Source organism: Phytophthora sojae (assembly GCF_000149755.1).
Source record: "Phytophthora sojae unplaced genomic scaffold PHYSOscaffold_7, whole genome shotgun sequence".
NCBI lineage: Eukaryota > Oomycota > Peronosporomycetes > Peronosporales > Peronosporaceae > Phytophthora > Phytophthora sojae.
In genome coordinates, this window is record NW_009258121.1 from 26,997 (window position 1) to 44,732 (window position 17,736).

The following is a 17,736-nucleotide window of genomic DNA, read 5'->3' on the forward strand; positions in this document are numbered from 1 at the left end:
TGCAAGTCACTCATTGGCTAAAAGATGCTGCTTTCAGCCAATAGGAATCCTAAATGTGTATGGACCACCCGACGTGGTGGTCATAAATGTATGTAGCCATTGGTGTGCCTTACACCAAGGTCGAGGAAGTGTTCGAACCTCTAGCAGACATCGCATCTGTTAGAGTAACAAGTGACTGTAGCCACTTGTGCGTGTAACCCCGTTACAGGTTCGGCGTAGCGGTCATCGAACCGACCTCGTGCATCGGGGGGTGCGGTGGAAAGCTGCGAGGCGAGCTTTGGACTGGGTGGTGCGATCTGGAGCGGCTATCCAGCTGTACGCAGGGCATAAAGCGGCGGCATTGCGGGCCGTCGCAAGCAGGCAGGCATGTAGGTAGGCGTGCAAGAGGAGGTGAGTCGAACAAAGGGTTGGACACACCGGGGATTGAACCCGGGGCCTTCCGCTTGCAAAGCGGACGCGCTACCACTGCGCTATGCGCCCAGCAAAATGGAAAACCTAACCTCCATTTTTTGGACCGCTTTGTCCTCGCCCCTGCGCGCGCTACGCACACAAACGCACTGCACGCGCACTGCCACGGACACACGCTACGCCCTGTTGCCCGCCAATCGCATTCAAACGGCCTCCCCGAGCGACACCATCACCGACCCGCAACCGACGTGCTCTTCGCTGAAACGCGTTGTTCGTCGTGGCCACACACCCGAGTTTGCGCCGGATCCACGCTTCAGCCAGCGGCCAGGCCGTCTGGAGTGGCAGCGCCAACGCATTGCTGCTGGTTCTGTAATGGGCCTACCTTGGCTCACTACTACGGCTTACACGTATGCGCACGTGTATGAGGAAGCGTAGGTTTCTTTTACTTGAGTTAAGTATACTCGAGATCCACGAGTATACTTTAAACAAGATAAAGACTCCAAGTAGCGGGTTTTGGTAAAAGATGAGAACTGCTATTTTTGTTTTATGTTTCTGACTTCCTCTAAATGTAATATTCTAAACTAGGAATCTGCCAACGGCTGGTTGGCAGGATTCTGCTAACATGCAAGTCACTCATTGGCTAAAAGATGCTGCTTTCAGCCAATAGGAATCCTAAATGTGTATGGACCACCCGACGTGGTGGTCATAAATGTATGTAGCCATTGGTGTGCCTTACACCAAGGTCGAGGAAGTGTTCGAACCTCTAGCAGACATCGCATCTGTTAGAGTAACAAGTGACTGTAGCCACTTGTGCGTGTAACCCCGTTACAGGTTCGGCGTAGCGGTCATCGAACCGACCTCGTGCATCGGGGGGTGCGGTGGAAAGCTGCGAGGCGAGCTTTGGACTGGGTGGTGCGATCTGGAGCGGCTATCCAGCTGTACGCAGGGCATAAAGCGGCGGCATTGCGGGCCGTCGCAAGCAGGCAGGCATGTAGGTAGGCGTGCAAGAGGAGGTGAGTCGAACAAAGGGTTGGACACACCGGGGATTGAACCCGGGGCCTTCCGCTTGCAAAGCGGACGCGCTACCACTGCGCTATGCGCCCAGCAAAATGGAAAACCTAACCTCCATTTTTTGGACCGCTTTGTCCTCGCCCCTGCGCGCGCTACGCACACAAACGCACTGCACGCGCACTGCCACGGACACACGCTACGCCCTGTTGCCCGCCAATCGCATTCAAACGGCCTCCCCGAGCGACACCATCACCGACCCGCAACCGACGTGCTCTTCGCTGAAACGCGCTGTTCGTCGTGGCCACACACCCGAGTTTGCGCCGGATCCACGCTTCAGCCAGCGGCCAGGCCGTCTGGAGTGGCAGCGCCAACGCATTGCTGCTGGTTCTGTAATGGGCCTACCTTGGCTCACTACTACGGCTTACACGTATGCGCACGTGTATGAGGAAGCGTAGGTTTCTTTTACTTGAGTTAAGTATACTCGAGATCCACGAGTATACTTTAAACAAGATAAAGACTCCAAGTAGCGGGTTTTGGTAAAAGATGAGAACTGCTATTTTTGTTTTATGTTTCTGACTTCCTCTAAATGTAATATTCTAAACTAGGAATCTGCCAACGGCTGGTTGGCAGGATTCTGCTAACATGCAAGTCACTCATTGGCTAAAAGATGCTGCTTTCAGCCAATAGGAATCCTAAATGTGTATGGACCACCCGACGTGGTGGTCATAAATGTATGTAGCCATTGGTGTGCCTTACACCAAGGTCGAGGAAGTGTTCGAACCTCTAGCAGACATCGCATCTGTTAGAGTAACAAGTGACTGTAGCCACTTGTGCGTGTAACCCCGTTACAGGTTCGGCGTAGCGGTCATCGAACCGACCTCGTGCATCGGGGGGTGCGGTGGAAAGCTGCGAGGCGAGCTTTGGACTGGGTGGTGCGATCTGGAGCGGCTGTCCAGCTGTACGCAGGGCATAAAGCGGCGGCATTGCGGGCCGTCGCAAGCAGGCATGTAGGTAGGCGTGCAAGAGGAGGTGAGTCGAACAAAGGGTTGGACACACCGGGGATTGAACCCGGGGCCTTCCGCTTGCAAAGCGGACGCGCTACCACTGCGCTATGCGCCCAGCAAAATGGAAAACCTAACCTCCATTTTTCGGACCGCTTTGTCCTCGCCCCTGCGCGCGCTACGCACACAAACGCACCGCACGCGCACTGCCACGGACACACGCTACGCCCTGTTGCCCGCCAATCGCATTCAAACGGCCTCCCCGAGCGACACCATCACCGACCCGCAACCGACGTGCTCTTCGCTGAAACGCGCTGTTCGTCGTGGCCACACACCCGAGTTTGCGCCGGATCCACGCTTCAGCCAGCGGCCAGGCCGTCTGGAGTGGCAGCGCCAACGCATTGCTGCTGGTTCTGTAATGGGCCTACCTTGGCTCACTACTACGGCTTACACGTATGCGCACGTGTATGAGGAAGCGTAGGTTTCTTTTACTTGAGTTAAGTATACTCGAGATCCACGAGTATACTTTAAACAAGATAAAGACTCCAAGTAGCGGGTTTTGGTAAAAGATGAGAACTGCTATTTTTGTTTTATGTTTCTGACTTCCTCTAAATGTAATATTCTAAACTAGGAATCTGCCAACGGCTGGTTGGCAGGATTCTGCTAACATGCAAGTCACTCATTGGCTAAAAGATGCTGCTTTCAGCCAATAGGAATCCTAAATGTGTATGGACCACCCGACGTGGTGGTCATAAATGTATGTAGCCATTGGTGTGCCTTACACCAAGGTCGAGGAAGTGTTCGAACCTCTAGCAGACATCGCATCTGTTAGAGTAACAAGTGACTGTAGCCACTTGTGCGTGTAACCCCGTTACAGGTTCGGCGTAGCGGTCATCGAACCGACCTCGTGCATCGGGGGGTGCGGTGGAAAGCTGCGAGGCGAGCTTTGGACTGGGTGGTGCGATCTGGAGCGGCTGTCCAGCTGTACGCAGGGCATAAAGCGGCGGCATTGCGGGCCGTCGCAAGCAGGCATGTAGGTAGGCGTGCAAGAGGAGGTGAGTCGAACAAAGGGTTGGACACACCGGGGATTGAACCCGGGGCCTTCCGCTTGCAAAGCGGACGCGCTACCACTGCGCTATGCGCCCAGCAAAATGGAAAACCTAACCTCCATTTTTCGGACCGCTTTGTCCTCGCCCCTGCGCGCGCTACGCACACAAACGCACCGCACGCGCACTGCCACGGACACACGCTACGCCCTGTTGCCCGCCAATCGCATTCAAACGGCCTCCCCGAGCGACACCATCACCGACCCGCAACCGACGTGCTCTTCGCTGAAACGCGCTGTTCGTCGTGGCCACACACCCGAGTTTGCGCCGGATCCACGCTTCAGCCAGCGGCCAGGCCGTCTGGAGTGGCAGCGCCAACGCATTGCTGCTGGTTCGGCGTAGCGGTCATCGAACCGACCTCGTGCATCGGGGGGTGCGGTGGAAAGCTGCGAGGCGAGCTTTGGACTGGGTGGTGCGATCTGGAGCGGCTGTCCAGCTGTACGCAGGGCATAAAGCGGCGGCATTGCGGGCCGTCGCAAGCAGGCATGTAGGTAGGCGTGCAAGAGGAGGTGAGTCGAACAAAGGGTTGGACACACCGGGGATTGAACCCGGGGCCTTCCGCTTGCAAAGCGGACGCGCTACCACTGCGCTATGCGCCCAGCAAAATGGAAAACCTAACCTCCATTTTTCGGACCGCTTTGTCCTCGCCCCTGCGCGCGCTACGCACACAAACGCACCGCACGCGCACTGCCACGGACACACGCTACGCCCTGTTGCCCGCCAATCGCATTCAAACGGCCTCCCCGAGCGACACCATCACCGACCCGCAACCGACGTGCTCTTCGCTGAAACGCGCTGTTCGTCGTGGCCACACACCCGAGTTTGCGCCGGATCCACGCTTCAGCCAGCGGCCAGGCCGTCTGGAGTGGCAGCGCCAACGCATTGCTGCTGGTTCGGCGTAGCGGTCATCGAACCGACCTCGTGCATCGGGGGGTGCGGTGGAAAGCTGCGAGGCGAGCTTTGGACTGGGTGGTGCGATCTGGAGCGGCTGTCCAGCTGTACGCAGGGCATAAAGCGGCGGCATTGCGGGCCGTCGCAAGCAGGCATGTAGGTAGGCGTGCAAGAGGAGGTGAGTCGAACAAAGGGTTGGACACACCGGGGATTGAACCCGGGGCCTTCCGCTTGCAAAGCGGACGCGCTACCACTGCGCTATGCGCCCAGCAAAATGGAAAACCTAACCTCCATTTTTCGAACCGCTTTGTCCTCGCCCCTGCGCGCGCTACGCACACAAACGCACCGCACGCGCACTGCCACGGACACACGCTACGCCCTGTTGCCCGCCAATCGCATTCAAACGGCCTCCCCGAGCGACACCATCACCGACCCGCAACCGACGTGCTCTTCGCTGAAACGCGCTGTTCGTCGTGGCCACACACCCGAGTTTGCGCCGGATCCACGCTTCAGCCAGCGGCCAGGCCGTCTGGAGTGGCAGCGCCAACGCATTGCTGCTGGTTCTGTAATGGGCCTACCTTGGCTCACTACTACGGCTTACACGTATGCGCACGTGTATGAGGAAGCGTAGGTTTCTTTTACTTGAGTTAAGTATACTCGAGATCCACGAGTATACTTTAAACAAGATAAAGACTCCAAGTAGCGGGTTTTGGTAAAAGATGAGAACTGCTATTTTTGTTTTATGTTTCTGACTTCCTCTAAATGTAATATTCTAAACTAGGAATCTGCCAACGGCTGGTTGGCAGGATTCTGCTAACATGCAAGTCACTCATTGGCTAAAAGATGCTGCTTTCAGCCAATAGGAATCCTAAATGTGTATGGACCACCCGACGTGGTGGTCATAAATGTATGTAGCCATTGGTGTGCCTTACACCAAGGTCGAGGAAGTGTTCGAACCTCTAGCAGACATCGCATCTGTTAGAGTAACAAGTGACTGTAGCCACTTGTGCGTGTAACCCCGTTACAGGTTCGGCGTAGCGGTCATCGAACCGACCTCGTGCATCGGGGGGTGCGGTGGAAAGCTGCGAGGCGAGCTTTGGACTGGGTGGTGCGATCTGGAGCGGCTATCCAGCTGTACGCAGGGCATAAAGCGGCGGCATTGCGGGCCGTCGCAAGCAGGCATGTAGGTAGGCGTGCAAGAGGAGGTGAGTCGAACAAAGGGTTGGACACACCGGGGATTGAACCCGGGGCCTTCCGCTTGCAAAGCGGACGCGCTACCACTGCGCTATGCGCCCAGCAAAATGGAAAACCTAACCTCCATTTTTCGAACCGCTTTGTCCTCGCCCCTGCGCGCGCTACGCACACAAACGCACCGCACGCGCACTGCCACGGACACACGCTACGCCCTGTTGCCCGCCAATCGCATTCAAACGGCCTCCCCGAGCGACACCATCACCGACCCGCAACCGACGTGCTCTTCGCTGAAACGCGCTGTTCGTCGTGGCCACACACCCGAGTTTGCGCCGGATCCACGCTTCAGCCAGCGGCCAGGCCGTCTGGAGTGGCAGCGCCAACGCATTGCTGCTGGTTCTGTAATGGGCCTACCTTGGCTCACTACTACGGCTTACACGTATGCGCACGTGTATGAGGAAGCGTAGGTTTCTTTTACTTGAGTTAAGTATACTCGAGATCCACGAGTATACTTTAAACAAGATAAAGACTCCAAGTAGCGGGTTTTGGTAAAAGATGAGAACTGCTATTTTTGTTTTATGTTTCTGACTTCCTCTAAATGTAATATTCTAAACTAGGAATCTGCCAACGGCTGGTTGGCAGGATTCTGCTAACATGCAAGTCACTCATTGGCTAAAAGATGCTGCTTTCAGCCAATAGGAATCCTAAATGTGTATGGACCACCCGACGTGGTGGTCATAAATGTATGTAGCCATTGGTGTGCCTTACACCAAGGTCGAGGAAGTGTTCGAACCTCTAGCAGACATCGCATCTGTTAGAGTAACAAGTGACTGTAGCCACTTGTGCGTGTAACCCCGTTACAGGTTCGGCGTAGCGGTCATCGAACCGACCTCGTGCATCGGGGGGTGCGGTGGAAAGCTGCGAGGCGAGCTTTGGACTGGGTGGTGCGATCTGGAGCGGCTGTCCAGCTGTACGCAGGGCATAAAGCGGCGGCATTGCGGGCCGTCGCAAGCAGGCATGTAGGTAGGCGTGCAAGAGGAGGTGAGTCGAACAAAGGGTTGGACACACCGGGGATTGAACCCGGGGCCTTCCGCTTGCAAAGCGGACGCGCTACCACTGCGCTATGCGCCCAGCAAAATGGAAAACCTAACCTCCATTTTTCGGACCGCTTTGTCCTCGCCCCTGCGCGCGCTACGCACACAAACGCACCGCACGCGCACTGCCACGGACACACGCTACGCCCTGTTGCCCGCCAATCGCATTCAAACGGCCTCCCCGAGCGACACCATCACCGACCCGCAACCGACGTGCTCTTCGCTGAAACGCGCTGTTCGTCGTGGCCACACACCCGAGTTTGCGCCGGATCCACGCTTCAGCCAGCGGCCAGGCCGTCTGGAGTGGCAGCGCCAACGCATTGCTGCTGGTTCTGTAATGGGCCTACCTTGGCTCACTACTACGGCTTACACGTATGCGCACGTGTATGAGGAAGCGTAGGTTTCTTTTACTTGAGTTAAGTATACTCGAGATCCACGAGTATACTTTAAACAAGATAAAGACTCCAAGTAGCGGGTTTTGGTAAAAGATGAGAACTGCTATTTTTGTTTTATGTTTCTGACTTCCTCTAAATGTAATATTCTAAACTAGGAATCTGCCAACGGCTGGTTGGCAGGATTCTGCTAACATGCAAGTCACTCATTGGCTAAAAGATGCTGCTTTCAGCCAATAGGAATCCTAAATGTGTATGGACCACCCGACGTGGTGGTCATAAATGTATGTAGCCATTGGTGTGCCTTACACCAAGGTCGAGGAAGTGTTCGAACCTCTAGCAGACATCGCATCTGTTAGAGTAACAAGTGACTGTAGCCACTTGTGCGTGTAACCCCGTTACAGGTTCGGCGTAGCGGTCATCGAACCGACCTCGTGCATCGGGGGGTGCGGTGGAAAGCTGCGAGGCGAGCTTTGGACTGGGTGGTGCGATCTGGAGCGGCTATCCAGCTGTACGCAGGGCATAAAGCGGCGGCATTGCGGGCCGTCGCAAGCAGGCATGTAGGTAGGCGTGCAAGAGGAGGTGAGTCGAACAAAGGGTTGGACACACCGGGGATTGAACCCGGGGCCTTCCGCTTGCAAAGCGGACGCGCTACCACTGCGCTATGCGCCCAGCAAAATGGAAAACCTAACCTCCATTTTTCGGACCGCTTTGTCCTCGCCCCTGCGCGCGCTACGCACACAAACGCACCGCACGCGCACTGCCACGGACACACGCTACGCCCTGTTGCCCGCCAATCGCATTCAAACGGCCTCCCCGAGCGACACCATCACCGACCCGCAACCGACGTGCTCTTCGCTGAAACGCGTTGTTCGTCGTGGCCACACACCCGAGTTTGCGCCGGATCCACGCTTCAGCCAGCGGCCAGGCCGTCTGGAGTGGCAGCGCCAACGCATTGCTGCTGGTTCTGTAATGGGCCTACCTTGGCTCACTACTACGGCTTACACGTATGCGCACGTGTATGAGGAAGCGTAGGTTTCTTTTACTTGAGTTAAGTATACTCGAGATCCACGAGTATACTTTAAACAAGATAAAGACTCCAAGTAGCGGGTTTTGGTAAAAGATGAGAACTGCTATTTTTGTTTTATGTTTCTGACTTCCTCTAAATGTAATATTCTAAACTAGGAATCTGCCAACGGCTGGTTGGCAGGATTCTGCTAACATGCAAGTCACTCATTGGCTAAAAGATGCTGCTTTCAGCCAATAGGAATCCTAAATGTGTATGGACCACCCGACGTGGTGGTCATAAATGTATGTAGCCATTGGTGTGCCTTACACCAAGGTCGAGGAAGTGTTCGAACCTCTAGCAGACATCGCATCTGTTAGAGTAACAAGTGACTGTAGCCACTTGTGCGTGTAACCCCGTTACAGGTTCGGCGTAGCGGTCATCGAACCGACCTCGTGCATCGGGGGGTGCGGTGGAAAGCTGCGAGGCGAGCTTTGGACTGGGTGGTGCGATCTGGAGCGGCTATCCAGCTGTACGCAGGGCATAAAGCGGCGGCATTGCGGGCCGTCGCAAGCAGGCATGTAGGTAGGCGTGCAAGAGGAGGTGAGTCGAACAAAGGGTTGGACACACCGGGGATTGAACCCGGGGCCTTCCGCTTGCAAAGCGGACGCGCTACCACTGCGCTATGCGCCCAGCAAAATGGAAAACCTAACCTCCATTTTTCGGACCGCTTTGTCCTCGCCCCTGCGCGCGCTACGCACACAAACGCACCGCACGCGCACTGCCACGGACACACGCTTCGCCCTGTTGCCCGCCAATCGCATTCAAACGGCCTCCCCGAGCGACACCATCACCGACCCGCAACCGACGTGCTCTTCGCTGAAACGCGCTGTTCGTCGTGGCCACACACCCGAGTTTGCGCCGGATCCACGCTTCAGCCAGCGGCCAGGCCGTCTGGAGTGGCAGCGCCAACGCATTGCTGCTGGTTCGGCGTAGCGGTCATCGAACCGACCTCGTGCATCGGGGGGTGCGGTGGAAAGCTGCGAGGCGAGCTTTGGACTGGGTGGTGCGATCTGGAGCGGCTATCCAGCTGTACGCAGGGCATAAAGCGGCGGCATTGCGGGCCGTCGCAAGCAGGCATGTAGGTAGGCGTGCAAGAGGAGGTGAGTCGAACAAAGGGTTGGACACACCGGGGATTGAACCCGGGGCCTTCCGCTTGCAAAGCGGACGCGCTACCACTGCGCTATGCGCCCAGCAAAATGGAAAACCTAACCTCCATTTTTCGGACCGCTTTGTCCTCGCCCCTGCGCGCGCTACGCACACAAACGCACCGCACGCGCACTGCCACGGACACACGCTACGCCCTGTTGCCCGCCAATCGCATTCAAACGGCCTCCCCGAGCGACACCATCACCGACCCGCAACCGACGTGCTCTTCGCTGAAACGCGCTGTTCGTCGTGGCCACACACCCGAGTTTGCGCCGGATCCACGCTTCAGCCAGCGGCCAGGCCGTCTGGAGTGGCAGCGCCAACGCATTGCTGCTGGTTCGGCGTAGCGGTCATCGAACCGACCTCGTGCATCGGGGGGTGCGGTGGAAAGCTGCGAGGCGAGCTTTGGACTGGGTGGTGCGATCTGGAGCGGCTATCCAGCTGTACGCAGGGCATAAAGCGGCGGCATTGCGGGCCGTCGCAAGCAGGCATGTAGGTAGGCGTGCAAGAGGAGGTGAGTCGAACAAAGGGTTGGACACACCGGGGATTGAACCCGGGGCCTTCCGCTTGCAAAGCGGACGCGCTACCACTGCGCTATGCGCCCAGCAAAATGGAAAACCTAACCTCCATTTTTTGGACCGCTTTGTCCTCGCCCCTGCGCGCGCTACGCACACAAACGCACCGCACGCGCACTGCCACGGACACACGCTACGCCCTGTTGCCCGCCAATCGCATTCAAACGGCCTCCCCGAGCGACACCATCACCGACCCGCAACCGACGTGCTCTTCGCTGAAACGCGTTGTTCGTCGTGGCCACACACCCGAGTTTGCGCCGGATCCACGCTTCAGCCAGCGGCCAGGCCGTCTGGAGTGGCAGCGCCAACGCATTGCTGCTGGTTCTGTAATGGGCCTACCTTGGCTCACTACTACGGCTTACACGTATGCGCACGTGTATGAGGAAGCGTAGATTTCTTTTACTTGAGTTAAGTATACTCGAGATCCACGAGTATACTTTAAACAAGATAAAGACTCCAAGTAGCGGGTTTTGGTAAAAGATGAGAACTGCTATTTTTGTTTTATGTTTCTGACTTCCTCTAAATGTAATATTCTAAACTAGGAATCTGCCAACGGCTGGTTGGCAGGATTCTGCTAACATGCAAGTCACTCATTGGCTAAAAGATGCTGCTTTCAGCCAATAGGAATCCTAAATGTGTATGGACCACCCGACGTGGTGGTCATAAATGTATGTAGCCATTGGTGTGCCTTACACCAAGGTCGAGGAAGTGTTCGAACCTCTAGCAGACATCGCATCTGTTAGAGTAACAAGTGACTGTAGCCACTTGTGCGTGTAACCCCGTTACAGGTTCGGCGTAGCGGTCATCGAACCGACCTCGTGCATCGGGGGGTGCGGTGGAAAGCTGCGAGGCGAGCTTTGGACTGGGTGGTGCGATCTGGAGCGGCTATCCAGCTGTACGCAGGGCATAAAGCGGCGGCATTGCGGGCCGTCGCAAGCAGGCATGTAGGTAGGCGTGCAAGAGGAGGTGAGTCGAACAAAGGGTTGGACACACCGGGGATTGAACCCGGGGCCTTCCGCTTGCAAAGCGGACGCGCTACCACTGCGCTATGCGCCCAGCAAAATGGAAAACCTAACCTTCATTTTTTGGACCGCTTTGTCCTCGCCCCTGCGCGCGCTACGCACACAAACGCACCGCACGCGCACTGCCACGGACACACGCTACGCCCTGTTGCCCGCCAATCGCATTCAAACGGCCTCCCCGAGCGACACCATCACCGACCCGCAACCGACGTGCTCTTCGCTGAAACGCGTTGTTCGTCGTGGCCACACACCCGAGTTTGCGCCGGATCCACGCTTCAGCCAGCGGCCAGGCCGTCTGGAGTGGCAGCGCCAACGCATTGCTGCTGGTTCTGTAATGGGCCTACCTTGGCTCACTACTACGGCTTACACGTATGCGCACGTGTATGAGGAAGCGTAGGTTTCTTTTACTTGAGTTAAGTATACTCGAGATCCACGAGTATACTTTAAACAAGATAAAGACTCCAAGTAGCGGGTTTTGGTAAAAGATGAGAACTGCTATTTTTGTTTTATGTTTCTGACTTCCTCTAAATGTAATATTCTAAACTAGGAATCTGCCAACGGCTGGTTGGCAGGATTCTGCTAACATGCAAGTCACTCATTGGCTAAAAGATGCTGCTTTCAGCCAATAGGAATCCTAAATGTGTATGGACCACCCGACGTGGTGGTCATAAATGTATGTAGCCATTGGTGTGCCTTACACCAAGGTCGAGGAAGTGTTCGAACCTCTAGCAGACATCGCATCTGTTAGAGTAACAAGTGACTGTAGCCACTTGTGCGTGTAACCCCGTTACAGGTTCGGCGTAGCGGTCATCGAACCGACCTCGTGCATCGGGGGGTGCGGTGGAAAGCTGCGAGGCGAGCTTTGGACTGGGTGGTGCGATCTGGAGCGGCTATCCAGCTGTACGCAGGGCATAGAGCGGCGGCATTGCGGGCCGTCGCAAGCAGGCATGTAGGTAGGCGTGCAAGAGGAGGTGAGTCGAACAAAGGGTTGGACACACCGGGGATTGAACCCGGGGCCTTCCGCTTGCAAAGCGGACGCGCTACCACTGCGCTATGCGCCCAGCAAAATGGAAAACCTAACCTCCATTTTTTGGACCGCTTTGTCCTCGCCCCTGCGCGCGCTACGCACACAAACGCACTGCACGCGCACTGCCACGGACACACGCTACGCCCTGTTGCCCGCCAATCGCATTCAAACGGCCTCCCCGAGCGACACCATCACCGACCCGCAACCGACGTGCTCTTCGCTGAAACGCGCTGTTCGTCGTGGCCACACACCCGAGTTTGCGCCGGATCCACGCTTCAGCCAGCGGCCAGGCCGTCTGGAGTGGCAGCGCCAACGCATTGCTGCTGGTTCTGTAATGGGCCTACCTTGGCTCACTACTACGGCTTACACGTATGCGCACGTGTATGAGGAAGCGTAGGTTTCTTTTACTTGAGTTAAGTATACTCGAGATCCACGAGTATACTTTAAACAAGATAAAGACTCCAAGTAGCGGGTTTTGGTAAAAGATGAGAACTGCTATTTTTGTTTTATGTTTCTGACTTCCTCTAAATGTAATATTCTAAACTAGGAATCTGCCAACGGCTGGTTGGCAGGATTCTGCTAACATGCAAGTCACTCATTGGCTAAAAGATGCTGCTTTCAGCCAATAGGAATCCTAAATGTGTATGGACCACCCGACGTGGTGGTCATAAATGTATGTAGCCATTGGTGTGCCTTACACCAAGGTCGAGGAAGTGTTCGAACCTCTAGCAGACATCGCATCTGTTAGAGTAACAAGTGACTGTAGCCACTTGTGCGTGTAACCCCGTTACAGGTTCGGCGTAGCGGTCATCGAACCGACCTCGTGCATCGGGGGGTGCGGTGGAAAGCTGCGAGGCGAGCTTTGGACTGGGTGGTGCGATCTGGAGCGGCTATCCAGCTGTACGCAGGGCATAAAGCGGCGGCATTGCGGGCCGTCGCAAGCAGGCATGTAGGTAGGCGTGCAAGAGGAGGTGAGTCGAACAAAGGGTTGGACACACCGGGGATTGAACCCGGGGCCTTCCGCTTGCAAAGCGGACGCGCTACCACTGCGCTATGCGCCCAGCAAAATGGAAAACCTAACCTCCATTTTTTGGACCGCTTTGTCCTCGCCCCTGCGCGCGCTACGCACACAAACGCACTGCACGCGCACTGCCACGGACACACGCTACGCCCTGTTGCCCGCCAATCGCATTCAAACGGCCTCCCCGAGCGACACCATCACCGACCCGCAACCGACGTGCTCTTCGCTGAAACGCGTTGTTCGTCGTGGCCACACACCCGAGTTTGCGCCGGATCCACGCTTCAGCCAGCGGCCAGGCCGTCTGGAGTGGCAGCGCCAACGCATTGCTGCTGGTTCTGTAATGGGCCTACCTTGGCTCACTACTACGGCTTACACGTATGCGCACGTGTATGAGGAAGCGTAGGTTTCTTTTACTTGAGTTAAGTATACTCGAGATCCACGAGTATACTTTAAACAAGATAAAGACTCCAAGTAGCGGGTTTTGGTAAAAGATGAGAACTGCTATTTTTGTTTTATGTTTCTGACTTCCTCTAAATGTAATATTCTAAACTAGGAATCTGCCAACGGCTGGTTGGCAGGATTCTGCTAACATGCAAGTCACTCATTGGCTAAAAGATGCTGCTTTCAGCCAATAGGAATCCTAAATGTGTATGGACCACCCGACGTGGTGGTCATAAATGTATGTAGCCATTGGTGTGCCTTACACCAAGGTCGAGGAAGTGTTCGAACCTCTAGCAGACATCGCATCTGTTAGAGTAACAAGTGACTGTAGCCACTTGTGCGTGTAACCCCGTTACAGGTTCGGCGTAGCGGTCATCGAACCGACCTCGTGCATCGGGGGGTGCGGTGGAAAGCTGCGAGGCGAGCTTTGGACTGGGTGGTGCGATCTGGAGCGGCTATCCAGCTGTACGCAGGGCATAAAGCGGCGGCATTGCGGGCCGTCGCAAGCAGGCATGTAGGTAGGCGTGCAAGAGGAGGTGAGTCGAACAAAGGGTTGGACACACCGGGGATTGAACCCGGGGCCTTCCGCTTGCAAAGCGGACGCGCTACCACTGCGCTATGCGCCCAGCAAAATGGAAAACCTAACCTCCATTTTTCGGACCGCTTTGTCCTCGCCCCTGCGCGCGCTACGCACACAAACGCACTGCACGCGCACTGCCACGGACACACGCTACGCCCTGTTGCCCGCCAATCGCATTCAAACGGCCTCCCCGAGCGACACCATCACCGACCCGCAACCGACGTGCTCTTCGCTGAAACGCGTTGTTCGTCGTGGCCACACACCCGAGTTTGCGCCGGATCCACGCTTCAGCCAGCGGCCAGGCCGTCTGGAGTGGCAGCGCCAACGCATTGCTGCTGGTTCTGTAATGGGCCTACCTTGGCTCACTACTACGGCTTACACGTATGCGCACGTGTATGAGGAAGCGTAGGTTTCTTTTACTTGAGTTAAGTATACTCGAGATCCACGAGTATACTTTAAACAAGATAAAGACTCCAAGTAGCGGGTTTTGGTAAAAGATGAGAACTGCTATTTTTGTTTTATGTTTCTGACTTCCTCTAAATGTAATATTCTAAACTAGGAATCTGCCAACGGCTGGTTGGCAGGATTCTGCTAACATGCAAGTCACTCATTGGCTAAAAGATGCTGCTTTCAGCCAATAGGAATCCTAAATGTGTATGGACCACCCGACGTGGTGGTCATAAATGTATGTAGCCATTGGTGTGCCTTACACCAAGGTCGAGGAAGTGTTCGAACCTCTAGCAGACATCGCATCTGTTAGAGTAACAAGTGACTGTAGCCACTTGTGCGTGTAACCCCGTTACAGGTTCGGCGTAGCGGTCATCGAACCGACCTCGTGCATCGGGGGGTGCGGTGGAAAGCTGCGAGGCGAGCTTTGGACTGGGTGGTGCGATCTGGAGCGGCTATCCAGCTGTACGCAGGGCATAAAGCGGCGGCATTGCGGGCCGTCGCAAGCAGGCATGTAGGTAGGCGTGCAAGAGGAGGTGAGTCGAACAAAGGGTTGGACACACCGGGGATTGAACCCGGGGCCTTCCGCTTGCAAAGCGGACGCGCTACCACTGCGCTATGCGCCCAGCAAAATGGAAAACCTAACCTCCATTTTTCGGACCGCTTTGTCCTCGCCCCTGCGCGCGCTACGCACACAAACGCACCGCACGCGCACTGCCACGGACACACGCTACGCCCTGTTGCCCGCCAATCGCATTCAAACGGCCTCCCCGAGCGACACCATCACCGACCCGCAACCGACGTGCTCTTCGCTGAAACGCGTTGTTCGTCGTGGCCACACACCCGAGTTTGCGCCGGATCCACGCTTCAGCCAGCGGCCAGGCCGTCTGGAGTGGCAGCGCCAACGCATTGCTGCTGGTTCTGTAATGGGCCTACCTTGGCTCACTACTACGGCTTACACGTATGCGCACGTGTATGAGGAAGCGTAGGTTTCTTTTACTTGAGTTAAGTATACTCGAGATCCACGAGTATACTTTAAACAAGATAAAGACTCCAAGTAGCGGGTTTTGGTAAAAGATGAGAACTGCTATTTTTGTTTTATGTTTCTGACTTCCTCTAAATGTAATATTCTAAACTAGGAATCTGCCAACGGCTGGTTGGCAGGATTCTGCTAACATGCAAGTCACTCATTGGCTAAAAGATGCTGCTTTCAGCCAATAGGAATCCTAAATGTGTATGGACCACCCGACGTGGTGGTCATAAATGTATGTAGCCATTGGTGTGCCTTACACCAAGGTCGAGGAAGTGTAGCTGTGAGATTCCGAGCACTGAAGCTCGACAAGAATGCAATGATTTCTGTTTTATAACGACTGGGCTTCGACCCAAACCAGTGAGTTTGCCTAAAGAAAAGTAGTCGAATTTGGGTTCAACATCAAAATCCAAGTTGGCCAAGTAGATATTACTACAGTTTACCGTAGCTAGCGACACGGCTTGTCAAAAAATAGTTAATCAACTTCTTCTTCATACGAAAGCATCATGGCCGCGGTACAGCATTCACCCTGAAACACGTGCGCTCACGCTGGGCGAGAAGAACTACATGTGCGCTCGCATTCCTGTCGAGGGGATCCAACGAACGACAGATTCGCCAAATGTCAACACACCAGTGAAAGGTGATTTTCCGTAGTGATGTGTGAAGAGCAGGGAATGAATAATTCAATTTGTTTGCACAACGTCTGGGCGTACGTTGTACTGTATAAACTTTTGTTGCATACAAAAGCGACACTGCGTGTTGTGTGTATGCCATATCGTGTCCCGGGTTAGGGGCATTTTTCGCAGAGCAGACTACTACTTCCGAATTACTTCGATTTTGCGTTGGCCATGCTCGAGCATTTAAACTGTCATTTCGACCTTTTCATTCTGTCATGGGTCATAACTCATATTATACCCTCCTCTTTCAGACACGCGAGAAGATGATTTCACCTTGCGATCGATTTTCTTCTGTATGGATAGTTAATCAGAGAGATTAACTGAAAATCTTGTGCAATTTTCGTGGCATACATTGTTGACAGGCTGGTATTGTGTGAATCCCCACACGTATTGAAATGCGTTTAGGTGTATTAGATTGAACATTCCACTGAGACTTCGCCAAAAACTACTTCAATTATTTTTAACGATATGTGATCCAAAATGGGAGGTATATCTTGAGTTTTCCGCTCAACGATTTTGTATCCAATGCAAACGCTATCTAGCAGAGAGCCAAAGAGCTGCACCCGATGGTACGTCTTCTCCGGAGAAAAGGCTAGAAGCTAGCGCAAAAAGAATAACGACCGTGTATGAAACTGGAAGGAACCTAGTTCAAATTAATCGAGCTAGGAATGGCTCATGTGGGTCCATTAAAAACCTAGCTGCTGTCGCTCAGGCATTTAATCTACAAAGACTTTGGTTGGTATTATTCTTGCTTTGTGTGAGACTACATTGCGACCAGCAGGGATTCCCCGAGCTCATTTACTACTGGTGGTGTATTAATACAATTATGCACTACTTGATCCTGTTCTTGTCAAACAACTTCGAAGTACACCGTTACCGATGTTAGTTTAGAACATCCTAATGCTACATGAATACGGTACGACCAGCTTAATACTTGATAAATGGCAATGGCATAATTGGACGAATTGAAGCAGACACGGGTTTTGTTGTTAGATATTCAGGCGACCCGGACGAAATATGTGTGTGACTGCGCCATGTTGTATCAAACAGCTTTTTAATGCTTCTAAGTTACGTCGTCGCTGTACGCCCCGAATTCCTGCGCGAGAGGAAGCCCGAGCGGACAGTATCAAAGCGAAGGGCAAATACCCGGTGTATCCTGCTCCTACAGGCGATCGAGATCTGCTAGACCTCAGTTTTGACGTATCAAATTTGAAACAAATTGCTGGCTTCATCCGTTTTCCCAGCAGGTTCAGTTGAGCAATTAGCCTGGCAGCGCTAAATCTTCAAATACACGGATTTTCTTCTTTTGTCTCCTCCGGTAAGTTTCCGAGCAAGACACGGAAAAAGGTTCTGCCTAGGCATCAGCGCACATTTCAGTGGCAGGAAGGAAGGAAAGTACGTTGATTAGCTAGTTGTCGATGATCGTTCTGCTAAGTACAAAAGAACTAAAATTAAAACTAAATCCGTGAAATATTGATCCGACGAGCAGGAGAAGCCCGAAGCGTTGAAGTACCAACTCAACTAAACTCTGCGTTTTTCAATCCATCGGAGTGACGATATATACTGTAGACTGTCAATGCCTTTGAAAAGAAGCGGTCAAACTTGGT

The 17,736-nt window shown here is 54.2% G+C and overlaps 17 non-coding genes across 17 annotated transcripts; all 17 read right to left on the bottom strand.

Moving 5' to 3' along the window:
* Positions 1-408: 408 nt before the first annotated feature.
* Positions 409-480, bottom strand: PHYSODRAFT_t1400. Its single transcript has one exon. It is a non-coding gene; the product is annotated as a tRNA-Ala (tRNA).
* A 959-nt stretch (positions 481-1,439) lies between these two features.
* On the bottom strand, positions 1,440-1,511 carry PHYSODRAFT_t1399. The gene has a single exon. It is a non-coding gene; the product is annotated as a tRNA-Ala (tRNA).
* Positions 1,512-2,466: 955 nt separating this feature from the next.
* Positions 2,467-2,538, bottom strand: PHYSODRAFT_t1398. The gene has a single exon. It is a non-coding gene; the product is annotated as a tRNA-Ala (tRNA).
* Positions 2,539-3,493: 955 nt separating this feature from the next.
* Positions 3,494-3,565, bottom strand: PHYSODRAFT_t1397. Its single transcript has one exon. It is a non-coding gene; the product is annotated as a tRNA-Ala (tRNA).
* Positions 3,566-4,053: 488 nt separating this feature from the next.
* PHYSODRAFT_t1396 lies at positions 4,054-4,125 on the bottom strand. The gene has a single exon. It is a non-coding gene; the product is annotated as a tRNA-Ala (tRNA).
* A 488-nt stretch (positions 4,126-4,613) lies between these two features.
* On the bottom strand, positions 4,614-4,685 carry PHYSODRAFT_t1395. Its single transcript has one exon. It is a non-coding gene; the product is annotated as a tRNA-Ala (tRNA).
* A 955-nt stretch (positions 4,686-5,640) lies between these two features.
* PHYSODRAFT_t1394 lies at positions 5,641-5,712 on the bottom strand. The gene has a single exon. It is a non-coding gene; the product is annotated as a tRNA-Ala (tRNA).
* A 955-nt stretch (positions 5,713-6,667) lies between these two features.
* PHYSODRAFT_t1393 lies at positions 6,668-6,739 on the bottom strand. The gene has a single exon. It is a non-coding gene; the product is annotated as a tRNA-Ala (tRNA).
* Positions 6,740-7,694: 955 nt separating this feature from the next.
* PHYSODRAFT_t1392 lies at positions 7,695-7,766 on the bottom strand. Its single transcript has one exon. It is a non-coding gene; the product is annotated as a tRNA-Ala (tRNA).
* Positions 7,767-8,721: 955 nt separating this feature from the next.
* On the bottom strand, positions 8,722-8,793 carry PHYSODRAFT_t1391. Its single transcript has one exon. It is a non-coding gene; the product is annotated as a tRNA-Ala (tRNA).
* Positions 8,794-9,281: 488 nt separating this feature from the next.
* PHYSODRAFT_t1390 lies at positions 9,282-9,353 on the bottom strand. Its single transcript has one exon. It is a non-coding gene; the product is annotated as a tRNA-Ala (tRNA).
* Positions 9,354-9,841: 488 nt separating this feature from the next.
* On the bottom strand, positions 9,842-9,913 carry PHYSODRAFT_t1389. Its single transcript has one exon. It is a non-coding gene; the product is annotated as a tRNA-Ala (tRNA).
* A 955-nt stretch (positions 9,914-10,868) lies between these two features.
* PHYSODRAFT_t1388 lies at positions 10,869-10,940 on the bottom strand. The gene has a single exon. It is a non-coding gene; the product is annotated as a tRNA-Ala (tRNA).
* A 955-nt stretch (positions 10,941-11,895) lies between these two features.
* Positions 11,896-11,967, bottom strand: PHYSODRAFT_t1387. Its single transcript has one exon. It is a non-coding gene; the product is annotated as a tRNA-Ala (tRNA).
* A 955-nt stretch (positions 11,968-12,922) lies between these two features.
* Positions 12,923-12,994, bottom strand: PHYSODRAFT_t1386. Its single transcript has one exon. It is a non-coding gene; the product is annotated as a tRNA-Ala (tRNA).
* Positions 12,995-13,949: 955 nt separating this feature from the next.
* On the bottom strand, positions 13,950-14,021 carry PHYSODRAFT_t1385. The gene has a single exon. It is a non-coding gene; the product is annotated as a tRNA-Ala (tRNA).
* A 955-nt stretch (positions 14,022-14,976) lies between these two features.
* PHYSODRAFT_t1384 lies at positions 14,977-15,048 on the bottom strand. The gene has a single exon. It is a non-coding gene; the product is annotated as a tRNA-Ala (tRNA).
* Between the last annotated feature and the right edge of the window lie 2,688 nt (positions 15,049-17,736).